We start from the raw sequence: 13,070 nt of genomic DNA on the forward strand, positions 1-13,070 counted from the left end.
CAATCAAGCGGGTGGCCCTCCTCTGAACCATCTCAAGGCAGGCCACATCCTTTTTAAAGGGTGGTGCCTGGACCTGGATGCATTACTCCAATTGAGGCTGGACCAATGTCGCATAAAGGGGGAATATCACCTCTCTGGACCGGCTTGAGATGCATCTTTGGATGCACGACAAGGTGTGGTTAGCTTTGCTGGCTGCGGTCTGGCATTGGCGGCTCATGTTTATCTTGGAATCGATAATAACTCCAAGATCCCTTTCCACCTCTGTGCTCACAAGGGGGGAGCTCCCCGGCTTGTATGTATGCTGTGGATTCCTTCTCCCCAGATGCAGCACCCTGAATTTATCTACATTGAACGACTTCCTATTACCATCCGCCCACTTCTGTAGCCTGTCTATATCTAATTGCAGCCTCTCTCTCCCTTTGAGTGTGCCTACCTCTCCCCACATTTTGATCTCATCAGCAAACTTGGACAACATGTTTTCCACCCCCTCGTCCAAGTCACTGATGAAGATGTTGAACAGTGTAGGCCCCAGGACCGAGCCCTGGGGGACCCCACTATTCACATCCCACCAGGTTGAGTATGACCCATCCACCACCACTCTCTGGGAGTGTCTCATCAGCCAATTTCTAAAATATCCAACTTTGTAGGCATCAATGCTGCATTCGCTCAATTTATTAATGATAATGGGGTGAGAGACAGTGTCAAAGGCCTTCCAATTTCACTTTTCCCTTACAAGCCCTTACAAGCCAGCTTGCCGGTTAACAGAGCATGGCGGCTTGTAAAGTGCTGGTTAACACAGCTTTTGCTGTATTTGGTAGCTGTCTTGGTCTGAGACAAAACATTTTTGGATTTAAACTTCATTGCTATAAAAAGATTTCTACACCTCCCTGCCTGCTTGCTATCTGACACCACCAGGGAAAGAATCCTGCCTTACCTGCACATCAAAGAGCAACTCACAAAGACACTCTCATGGACCCAGAGGGACAGCCTTCCATCTTCAGCTCCCTCTATGCAAAAATGAAGTTTATTTTCTACCTATGGGGACTTTTTACTATCTTTAATTTTCCCTGAGCCTTAGAAACATGTGCCTGAAAGCTTGCAGAAAAAGATAACTTTTTTGTGATTTCTTAGCTGGCCTAATAAAAGGTATCATCTCTGAATCAAGAGTTCTAGAGTTTTGCATTTCTTTAATGATTATTCTTAGCATTTCCATACTCCTGTGAGGTAAAGTAAAAAATGTTGTGCCTGCACTAGAGAAGAGGAAACATATGTCTACAAGAAAATTAAATGGCTTGCTAAGGCTCACACACAAGAAGCTTTATCAGAGCTTGAAATTAAAAACAGTCTCCTGGATCTTGGTTCATTCCCTAATCACTGTAACATCCTTTCTTTCGGGGGAAAAGCCTGAAAATGTAAATCAACAAACAAACCTTTAAGGACAACCTAAACTTTTTATATACTTGGTTTTCTGCTGGTAGGTCAGTGAAACAAGGTTGAAATTAAAAAATGGGTGCATACTGTATTTACTGGAATCTATTCCCCACCTCCTCTGCCCCACCACCAACGCACATGGGGGAAAACCCTCTTGTCTTGGATTTGAGTACAAGGGAAAGGTAGGTAGCTTCTGCAGCTCTGACTGACTAACTTGGCTGCTCCTCCATCACCTGCACCCCTGCAGCCTCTACATCCCAACCTGCTTTCCTCTCTGCTTGCGCCTCAACCCCTGCCATGGCTGCCTACCCTCCACAGCTCCAACTCAGGCTCTGGCCCTGCCTTGGACTGGGGCATAGAGCATGTGGTTATTCTGGCTGCTGTAATCTGTGCTCCTTGGCCAGGCTGAGACCAGAGCAATCACATGACATGCCCCAGTCCACAGTGGAGCTGAAGCCCAAGCCTGAGCCACAGCCACAGGGGAGTACTGGCAGAAGCAGGGTGGCAGGTAGCAGAGATAGATCAGAAGTGGTAGGGATGGAACAGAGGCAATGAAGAGGGGTAGGCAGCAGAGCAGACTAGGCAGAAAGATAGGCACAGGGGCAGTCATAGGCAGGATGGAGGACAGGAAAGTGGGTGGGCAGGCAGGAGTGAGCAAGTGATTGGGGGAGCATGTACTGGTGGGCAGGTATTGTGGGGGGTAGGGGCAGGGGCTAGGGTGCACAGGCACCAATGGGGGGCGACAGTAGGCGGGGAAATAGTTGGGGAGGACAGGCAGTAAGGGGCCAGGGTCAGGCCATTTGAGTGTCTGCCTTGCTAGTGCTGCTTGCCCCACTGCAGTGGGTTTGGAGGTGGTAAATTTAATACAATCTCCCAGTAATTACATTCTGTACATGGAAAATTATAACAAATTTTCAAGGTATGGAATCTAATTATTGTGTGGGGGCATCATCTTAATTTCAAAATCATCTTATATTAGGGTAAATACCCTACATTACAATTTCTCTAAAGTAAAACATTACTGAACAGAAACTTAGAAAGGACCTGGCCTTCTCTTTTTGCGAACTACCTGCAAAGTTCATTCAAAATGACAATTCATTAACACAAACCAGTTGCTTGGCACTAAAGTGAAAGCAGGGATTGGAATATATACATGCAAACCAGGAATTGGAAACAAAGTTCTTATGAGAGCTAGAAAAAACAATGTTTTAAGACCTGAACAATACTTTCCCCTGAGTAATTTCTGGTCTGTTAGCAAAGAAAGTGTCTCATAACTTTTCAAGCATAAGATATTATTAATTAGTTGTGATGTAAAATCCCAGCAATTTTGGCTAGAAACAATTGTTCTGAGCTTATTCATAAGCAAAGAGAACTATGATAGGTTACAGACAGTATCTGAACTTGTGATGAAACTGAGATGTCTGAAAAATATTTGGCTTACAAAGAGGCACCTAGAAAAGTTCCATAATTCCGTCTATTCAGCACTTCCAAAATCTGGCCTGTTTAATCAGAAAAATTGAAGATACTTAAAATATGGCAACTTATGGTTCAGTAATTGAAGGATATTAAAGAATCATGTGCATTTCATTGGAGAAAATCTGAAATAACATTAATCGCTGAAAAATTATAATATTTTGGTGACTGTACCTCCACAAACAGCATATCACACTGTATCAAACTCACATCTTGATTTCTCTTGGACTAGGCCCTCTCTCACTTTGAGAATATTTTAAAATTCTTGATCTGTTTTCTGAGATTTTTTTACTATGATTTTTGATAGCTCTGTGCTATGTTCTGGCTACTTATAAAAGATTTAATAGTTTTTGCCATTCTTAAAATCAAGTATCTAGCTTCTCAACTGGGGTAAACAATGAGTTGCTTTGGTATCCAAGGGATACTGGTGCAGCAGAGGTCAGAATAGAAAAACTAATATGCTAAAGCAGTCTAACAGCATAACCAGATAAAAAGAAAGGAAAGCAGGGTGCTACATAGAACCTACAACCTAGGTTAAGAGCTTGAACTAATTTTGTTCATCGAAGTACTAGAAATTAATGGTACAGAGGAAAAATAGTAATGATTGGCAACTATATCCCTTAAAGCCACTCAGTAATGTGACTCCCACATTAATTTCTAGCAGTAAATTCTCTGAAAGAGAGCAGACCTCTGTGGGACATTGTCTATGTCCTGACAGAAGTATATATGAGTTCTTGTTAGATTGTGAGGAGGCTCATGTTTCTGATAGGTATCCAGAGCCAGTTTTCTTTTGCAAGAAATTTCATGAAATTCTTACTGCTAGAAAAATAGTCCAGGAGCTGGACCATACATGCATTCAAGCCCTCTGGCTGGAGAACTGCGCAGACAAGAAGTCCCTTGGCCACCCCTGCCTTTAGAGAGCTTATTAATTGACATCCCACCTCCTCCCCTGCCTGGGATGGGGGTGGGCTGTAAATAGACAGTTTTATAGCCAAAGGTACAGGGAAATGGGGCTAGCAGGGCCAGCCTACAATTTTTGGAGTCCCCCGCAAAATATAGTTTTGGGGACCCCTAACACAAAGAAGCCAGCATTGTGGGAGGGAGGGGGTTGGCGAGTGGCCAAAAAGCTGGCATCAGTGGCATCAGCAGTGTAGGGGGGTGAGTGGCTGGACGTAAAGCCAGCAGTGTTGGTGTCAGGAGTGGTGTGAGTGGCAAGCGGCTGGATGCAGGGGGCCCTGTAGACAAGAGGCCCCCCGCAACCACAGGTTTTCCAGGATAGGACAGGCCAGCTCTGGGGGCTAGGGAGAGTCTCCCTGATTTTGGTTCCTGGCCACCTGGCTCTTACATCACCTCATGTGCAGCCCAACTGGGTGGCAGAAGGAATGCTATGAAGCTGGAGGTAGAAGGAAGCAGGATGGGCCTGGTTTCCACATCCCCAAGTCTTGTTCCCACCCTTATTGTCTTTTACATCACTGCCTGTGCCACCCAGCTGGGCAGCACTTTGCCATCTTAAACAGGAAGAGGGGGAGGTGTTCCCTCTGGCAGCAAGCCTCTTGGGGCCCTGGGATGGTTCCCACTACAGAAGAATGGCCTCCTCTATGCCGATCAGCTAATTGGCAAGGGGAAAATTTCCCAAGGCAGAGTTCTCATAAGTCTACTTGACAGTCCTCTTCTGGACAGTCCTTTCCTTTGGAGGGAGGGAGGGAGGGAGAGAAAAGGACTGCTGGGTACTGGCTGTCTCTGGTCCTGAGAGAAGTTTCCAGGTGTTCGTGTTAGATAGGGAGGAGGGTGATATTCCTGTTAGGTATCCAGAGCCAGTTTTACTTTTGCAAGAAATTCCTTGAATGACACTACACTCTCTTTTTGTCCTGGGAGAAAGGCTTTTCTCTTGGTACAAATGGACTGGCACAAATGTAACACTTGCCTGTGGCATTAATAAAATAAGGTTATTTTTGTGGTTTAGAGATGTCTATAATTAAAGATAAGGAAATCAATGATTGTTAACTTTGATTATTTTATCATTAGTGAAAAGGAAAAATGAAAAATAAAAGGAATACAAAATGTAAACAATAAACTACGGCTATTTCAGTTACAATGTCTTCTGTAGATGTTTCTGGCTTGAAGATTCTCTTTTAAGTAAACTGAAACCAAAGAACATTATTTCCAAAGTTTGCAGTGAATTCTGGCTCAGTGAACCATAGAAAATTAAAATAGTTTATTGATGGGTCAGACAGTTTTGTTCAAGTGTTCATGAATATTGTTTCTTTTATTGCGGCTATCCTAAACAGAATGAATGGACAAAAGGAAGTGATCTTTACTAAATTTTATATAACCAAAGAAAGTGTAAAGTAATTTTTAGAAAACCTTTCACAGAAGACTTCTGATGCAAGCAAACTAAAGAAAATTAAGAATCTCAAGTCATATTGAATCTCACTATTTCTTTCCATTTACCAATGTCACCTTATTTTTCATTGTCAAGACAATAAAATGGTAATGATACCTTCTTTGGCTCATGAATATATAATCAGCTATATGAATATACAGCACAACTGTACTTTTGCTTTTGTGAAAGAAATTCTTTAAAGTCAGAATCTTAGCTTTCTTTTATTTGGTAAATTTAGACAGAAAAATAGCAACTGGAAATAAGGTTATAGCTGCTGAAAAATGCAAGGATGGATAGAAATTAAAATAAACTATCAGTTTTTAAATACACAAAAAATCCCTAATAAAGGAAGCTAAAAGATATCAGGTAAAAATCAAAGGCTAAGGACAAGTCAAGAGATTTTATATTATTATTAATATATATTAAAAGAAAGCAAAAGTCCCAACAATGATATAAGTACACCTCTAAATGAAGATGGTAAAATATAAATGATAATATAAATGTGTTCAATAACTATTTCTCTTCTGTTTTAGAAAAGAAGTAGAACAATGTATTAATATCACATGCTAATGATATAAAGTCCTTTCCAGTTCATTGGGATCATGCAGTCAAAGGTTTGGAAGTGACCTCAATAGATATCCAGTCCAACACCCTGCAGAGAGGCAGGATGTTTTATTCCTAAACCATTCCAGTCATATACTTATCCAGTATCTTCTTGAAAATCTCCAAGGAAGGAGATTCCACAGCTTTCCTAGACAGCTAGTGCCATTGTACTATTGTTCTCACAGTTAGGATTATTTTTCTGTGAGATTTAATCTAAATCTGCTGTGCTACAGTTGAAACCCATTGTTTTCCCTCTTTTTTGGGGCAACCTTTCACATATTTGAAAATTATCAAATCCCCCTCTAATCTCTTTGTCCAAACTAAACATACTTAGTCGTATCAACCTTTCTCATGCAATTTACATTCCAATTCCTTTATCATCCTTGTGTTTACTTTTAGAACCTCTCAATTTTCTCTACACGCTTCATAAAATAAGGCACCTAGGGCTGGACATCATTTCCATTGCCCATATCATACAATAATTCTGCTAAATGCAACCTAAAATTGCATTTTCTTAGCTTGCAACAGCATCACATTTTTAATTATGTGGAGTTTATAATCTGTTATAAGGTTTGTATCATTGGAAGTACCACTGCTTAGCTAGTTATTATCATTAGAAACAAAAGAGAATGTTAAATATCTACTAAGGGTTAACACTTGAATCAGCAGGCTGCCCAGACAACTTTCAGCTAAGAGTCATGAAAAAGCTAGCTGAGATGATGTCCGGCCCACTGATATTAAATATTAATAACTATTGGGAAAATTCCAGAAGGCTAAAATATTGACAAAGAGAAAATTGTTTTATCATCACCCGTATGAGACTTCCAGCATCTGAGACCCTCATTAAAGCTTTACATGGTACCAAAACATTTTGTTCTGTGAATTATGAATATCTTCTTTAAGCACTTTGTGTGTGTGTTAAAAGGATAGTAGGATGAAGAGTCTATTTCGTCTTTATTTAAAACACCTTTTATTTTTTTCTGATGTTTAGGTGCTCTTCTGTACCTGAACAATAGAGTAAGATGACTGACATTTTGAACCATTTTCATGGTTGACAAAGGTAAGGTAAGTAAATCCTATATTTAAGTTTCAGAAAAGAAGGGATATGTTCATTAAAATTATTTGTTTGTATGGAATACAACAAGCAAATGACAGAATAAGCTATAAACAACCTATAGACAATCTATAAACAACAGTACTGAGGGAGGAGGCTAGGGTGACAGTTTTAGATTTGATATCCACTGCAAAGCATCAGTGGCCTGGTGCAGCCTTCAGTGCAACCATTAAAATGAATAAATAGGACACTCCTTCATGAAGTGGGCTATAGTTTGGATTTCACCAGACTCACACTTAGGGTATTTAACAAAATTCCATTTATGTAGTGGGTAGTTACATCTACCTTGTCCAGTACAGGTTTCCCTTGCTTTATGCAGGTTCTGTATGTGTGAATTCACTCTTAGGCAATGACCCTTTTTATACCAAAATTTGGTTATATGTGAGGCAAATTCACTCTTATTCGATTAATGTGATGGAAGCCATCAGTGCTGCTTTGTGCAGTGATTTGTGGTAGTGACACGCATGAAAATATAGTCTCCTGTGTGGATCTGTGCTCCTCACTCATTGTCTGCAATATGTGTTTCTGTAGATGCCATCCCCATTATGGCTTCTATACATGCCTCTAGCTTATCTCCAACTGTCTGCTGTTGTTGAGTAGCAAAATTGTCTTGTAAAAGTGATAGAAATGGGTTAGTACAGTCGAGGTCTTGGAACGAATCTCTATATGTTACATTGAAAAGTGGGTTCCCTTTATGTGAATTTGAGTTATGTGCTGTTTTCCAGGAACGCATGTACCGCATGAAGTGACGGAAACCTGTATGAGCACTGTTCAACATTCTCCAACATTACTCTGGTAAAGCAAAGCCAAGGGGTTTAGATTTGGTGTCTGTAATAAGAAATTTATTAATGATGTCAATTGTGTTCCATTACTGGATACATTTTTCCTTGATGTGAAAGCTTTTTGTCATTCAGATCTTTTCCCACACTCCAAGATGGTTTTCTTGATTTAAGCCTTGGTCTAAGGGTGGTCATTAAGTTCCTCAAAAATTGTTAGTGAATTGAATGTAAGCAGTTTTTTGCAGACTCTTAAAGTAGCCTGTTTAGAACAAAGATATAAAGAGCACTAGTTCAAAGAATTTGAAAGTCATGCCCAGAAGGGAAACAGGCCTAAAACTCTTCACATCATCTGAGGATTTGCATGGTTTGAAAACTACAATAATGTTTGCCTTTTTTTACATTTTAGGGATGTAACCTGAGTGTGATGCTCATGAAGAGTTTTGTCAGCAACCCCCTTCTACACAGGCTGAATTGTAGAAGAAATGCCGGCAGAATATTATCTTTACCTGCTGCCCTATGTCTTTTAATAGGTGTTAGAGCAATATCTATCTCCCTGGTCTCCAGGGAGGAGGGATAGGAGATAGAACAGACAGTCAGGGGACAGCAGTGGATCTGCAAGTACCCATTATGAGTCTCATTGTTTTATTCAATTGAGAGTCAGTTAGGCTGGTATGGGCACTCCTGCACCACACTGGGGCACAATACTCAGTTGCTGAATAAATGAGGGCCAGTATCAATGTTCTAAGAACTTCAGCATCACTTTCCCAACTCATACCAGCCAGTATTGAGAGGATGTTATTACATATGGCAAGTATGTTCATAGTTGACCAGTTTTCCACAAAATCTCATTCTTAGTCGGGCATTCACCTGGGGGTTAAGGAGAGGAAAAAAGGAACAAACTGTTTTGTCAGGGTTAGGCTTCAAACATCATTAATTAAAATTGTTTTCTAATTTTGCGAAATAATTGTTAAGTATAGTTTCAATAATGCTAAAATCAGAGTTCTGTGCTAGGATGATGGTATTGTCATTGTAAATAAATTTTCTTCATTTTGTATAGGCAATATAATTTGTGTACCAGTTGAAAAGGTTGGTGCCAGAACAGAGCCCTGTGATAAACCGCTGTTCATGGATCAGTGTTATATTACCATCAAAGCAAACACTGAGCTTCTGGTTAGACCAGATATTAAACGGTATGGTAATAATCTTTTTACACTTGATAGTCTTTATCAATTTAACCATAAGGCACCTTGTCCATAATGTATCATAAGCCAAAGTGAAATCAATAAACCTCTGGTTTTCTGTTTCCTTTGGAATCCCACTTCAGTATAGGAGGTGAAAGCATGAACTTGATTACAGCAATTCCTCCCTTGTTTAAAGCCCACTTGGTCTTCAGGAAGCCTGGACTCCAGGATAGGACTAATTCTTGACAACAGTATTGAAACTCTTTACATAATCCAGGGGTTTCCCCAGTTTCAGAACATTACTTTTGCCTCTTTCCAAATTTTAGGAATACGACCTGAATCTATGATGTTTGTGAAGATTTTCTTCAGCCACACCCTTCCATGCAGGCTGAATTCTAGAAGAAATTCTGCCAGAGTATCCTCTTTACATACTGCCCTATGTCTTTTAGTATATGTTAGAGTGATGTCTGTCTCCCTGATCTCCACAGGTTTAAAAAGGTCTCCATTGTTTGAACAGTTAGACTCATTAACTCATTAACACCTACAAAACCACAGACTAAGGAGAGGAAATAATCAATACAGACAATCAACTGCCCCAAGACAGAGACAGTCAGTTGCACAAGCACCCGTGTCACAAGTTTTGCCTGTCAGCAGCAGGTACAGCGCCCCAGAAGCCAGACTTCCCCTGCACCTATCTCCTTAGCAGCTAGCAGGCTTCATGGCCGCAGCAGGGGCTACCATCCCTGCAGCTTTCACCTGCTGCGCCTTAACACACACAGTGTCATCCATGTCATGAATTTGGCTTGTCTGCAGCTTAAGGTGCAGTTCCCCCCAAACCTCTGCACTTATCTCCTTGAAACTTGGCAGGCTTGTGGCCTCAGCAGGGGCCACCATTCCTGCAGTTTTCACCCCCTGTGGTGTAATACATACAGGTGACATGAGTTTTGCTTTCAAGAATTTGGGATGCAGTTCTCCCTGACCCTCTGAACTGATCTTCTTGAAGCTTGGCAGGCTTCATCCTATCAGAAGAGGCTACCATGCCTGCATGTTTCATACAAATCAGATAAAAACCAACAAAGTTATGGATATTTCATTGATTCCCCATTATACCCTATGGCCAGATCTCCAAGGCGGGTCTGAAGCCTTTCCAAAGCACTTTGGAAGCTCTGAACCACTTCAGAAAGCCTAAAGAAGCCAGCACTTTGATCTGGACATGATGCTTCAGATGCCAAAGCATCCAAAGCTTCTCTGGATCCAAAGCACAGTCCAAACCCTCGCACAGCCCTAGATGTAGACAACCTCAAGAGGGTGCAGAGGAGGACCACTCGTATGATCAGAAGCCTGCAGGCAAGACCCTATGAGAAGAGACTAAGGGACCTAGATCTCTTCAGCTTTTGCAAGAGAAGGCTGACAAGTGATCTTGTGGCTGCCTATAAATTCATCAGGGGAGGGCAGGAGGGAATGCTTTATTTACTAGGGCACCCCCTGGAGTAACTAGGAACAATGGCCACAAATTGATGGAGAGCAGATTTAGACTGGACATTAGAAAGAACTTCTTCACAGTCAGGGTTGCCAGAATCTGGAATGGGACTCCAAGGGAGGTGATGCTCTCCCCTACCCTGGGGGTATTCAAAAGGAGACTGGACAAGCACCTATTTCATAGATTTCATAGACATTAGGGCTGGAAGGGACCTCGGGAGATCATCGAGTCCAGCCCCCTGCCCAAAGGGCAGGAAGTCAGCTGGGGTCATAGGATCCCAGCAAGATAAGCATCCAATTTACTCTTGAAGGTGTTCAATGTAGGTGCTTGAACCACCTCCGTTCCAGACCTTGGGGGCTCGGACAGTAAAGAAATTCTTCCTTATGTCCAGCCTGAAACGGTCTTGCAGGAGTTTGTGACCGTTCGACCTCGTCATCCCTTGGGGCGCTCTGGTGAACAGATGTTCCCCCAGATCCTGGTGGTCACCCCTGATAAACTTATAGGTGGCCATCAGATCACCCCTGAGCCTACGCTTTTCCAGGCTAAAGAGTCCCATGGCTCTCAGCCTCTCATCGTAAGATCTGTTTCCCTGACCTCTGATCATGCGCGTGGCTCTCCTCTGGACTCTCTCAAGCTTCTCCACATCCTTTTTGAATTGTGGAGCCCAAAACTGGACGCAGTACTCCAGCTGCGGCCTCACCAAGCCCGAGTACAAGAGGAGAATGACGTCCCGGGATTTGCTCGAGAAGCATCTATGGATGCACACCAGCATTTTGATCGCTTTACTAGCCACAGCATCGCATTGGAGGCTCATGTTCATCTTGTGGTCAATGATGACCCCCAAGTCTTTTTCTTCTGTAGTGCTAACCAACGTAGCACCGCCGAGCCTATAAGGGTGCTGCAGGTTTTTCCTCCCAAGGTGGAGAACCTTGCATTTTTCGGTGTTAAACACCATGAGGTTCTCGTCTGCCCATTTGCTGAGCTTGTCCAGGTCAGCCTGGATCACCCGCCTATCTTCTGGCGTGGATGCTTTGCCCCAAAGTTTGGTGTCATCGGCGAACTTGGCCAGTCCACTCCTGACTCCAACGTCCACATCGTTAATGAAGATGTTGAACAGTATGGGTGCCAGGACAGAGCCTTGAAGGACCCCACTGGTCACAGGGCACCATGATGAGTGACTGCCATCAATCACAACCCTCTGGGTCCGACCACGAAGCCAATTTCCCAGCCAGCGGATCGTGGTGGAGCCAAGGCCACAACTGGGCAGTTTGGCCAACAGGTGATCATGGGATACCAGATCAAAAGCTTTTTTGAAGTCAAGATATATGACATCAATCTCTTCTCCCTTGTCCAGGTGATAGGTCACCTGGTCATAGAAAGAAATGAGATTGGTCAAACAAGACCTACCCACAACAAACCCGTGCTGGCTATCCCTTAGGATGTTAGCCTGGGCCAATCCATCAAGGATGGCCTCCTTAATAAACTTTTCTAAGATCTTCCCCAGGATAGAAGTCAGGCTAATGGGCCTGTAGTTAACTGGATCCACTCTCCTCCCTTTCTTGAAGATCGGCACCACATTGGCCTTCTTCCAGTCTTCGGGCACTACACCAGAGCGCCAGGAGTTTTCAAAGATCCGTGCCAGGGGCTGGGCTATGACGCTCGCCAGCTCCTTGAGTACCCTGGGGTGCAGGTTGTCAGGGCCAGCTGACTTGAAGGTATCCAGCTTCTCAAGGTGTTCCTTCACGAGGTCAGCATTGACGGAGGGTAGGGGATGCCCCTCACCCAGATTTCCCTGTCCCATAGCAGGCATGGGCATCCCGTGTGACTGATGAAAGACTGACGCAAAGTACCTATTTAATAGGTTGGCTTTTTCCTGGGCGTCAGTTGTCAGTTGCCCCATCTGGTTTAGCAGGGGTCCAACATTGCCCTTGCTTTTCCTCCAGCTCCCCACATATCTGAAAAAGGACTTTTTGTTGTCCTTGATGCTCGAAGCTAGTTGGAGTTCAGTTGCAGCCTTGGCTTTCCTGGTTTGCTCCCTGCAGTACCGGACCAGCGCAGAGTAATTGTCCTTGGAGGTGAATCCCGTCCTCCATCCTTTGTAGGCTTTCCTTTTTAGCCACAGTAGGTCCGCTAGGTCTCTGGAGAGCCAGGGGGGCTGCTGTGCCTTCTTGCTGCCTTTCTTCCATGTTGGAATAGATTTAGCTTGTGCACTGAGGATCGCTTCCTTGAGAAGCAACCACTCTTCTTGAACTCCCATCTCCCTGGGGTCATGGTCCCTGAGGGCCTGACTGAGAAGCCTCTTGAGCTTGGCAAAGTTGGCTTTTCTGAAGTCAAGGACTTCTGTGCTGGTGACCGACTTGCCAGCTTTATGGCGGATGGTGAAGGTGATCAGCTCGTGGTTGCTGTCACCCAACTTCCCATCGATCACTAGGTCGCCGATTAGGTCGTCCCCCGTAGCCAGTACCAGGTCAAGCAGCGCTTTGCCTCTCGTTGGCCCATAGACTTCTTGAGTCAGGTAGAGGTCATCCACGCACGAGAGAAAGCTTTGCGCCCGCTCAGATTTAGCTGAGTGATCTTCCCATGAGATGTCCGGGTACTTGAAGTCACCCATGACAACCAAGGTCCT

This window comes from Crocodylus siamensis, chromosome 1 (genome assembly GCF_052110815.1).
Source record: "Crocodylus siamensis isolate JL-2025a chromosome 1, ASM5211081v1, whole genome shotgun sequence".
In the NCBI taxonomy this organism is placed as follows: domain Eukaryota; kingdom Metazoa; phylum Chordata; order Crocodylia; family Crocodylidae; genus Crocodylus; species Crocodylus siamensis.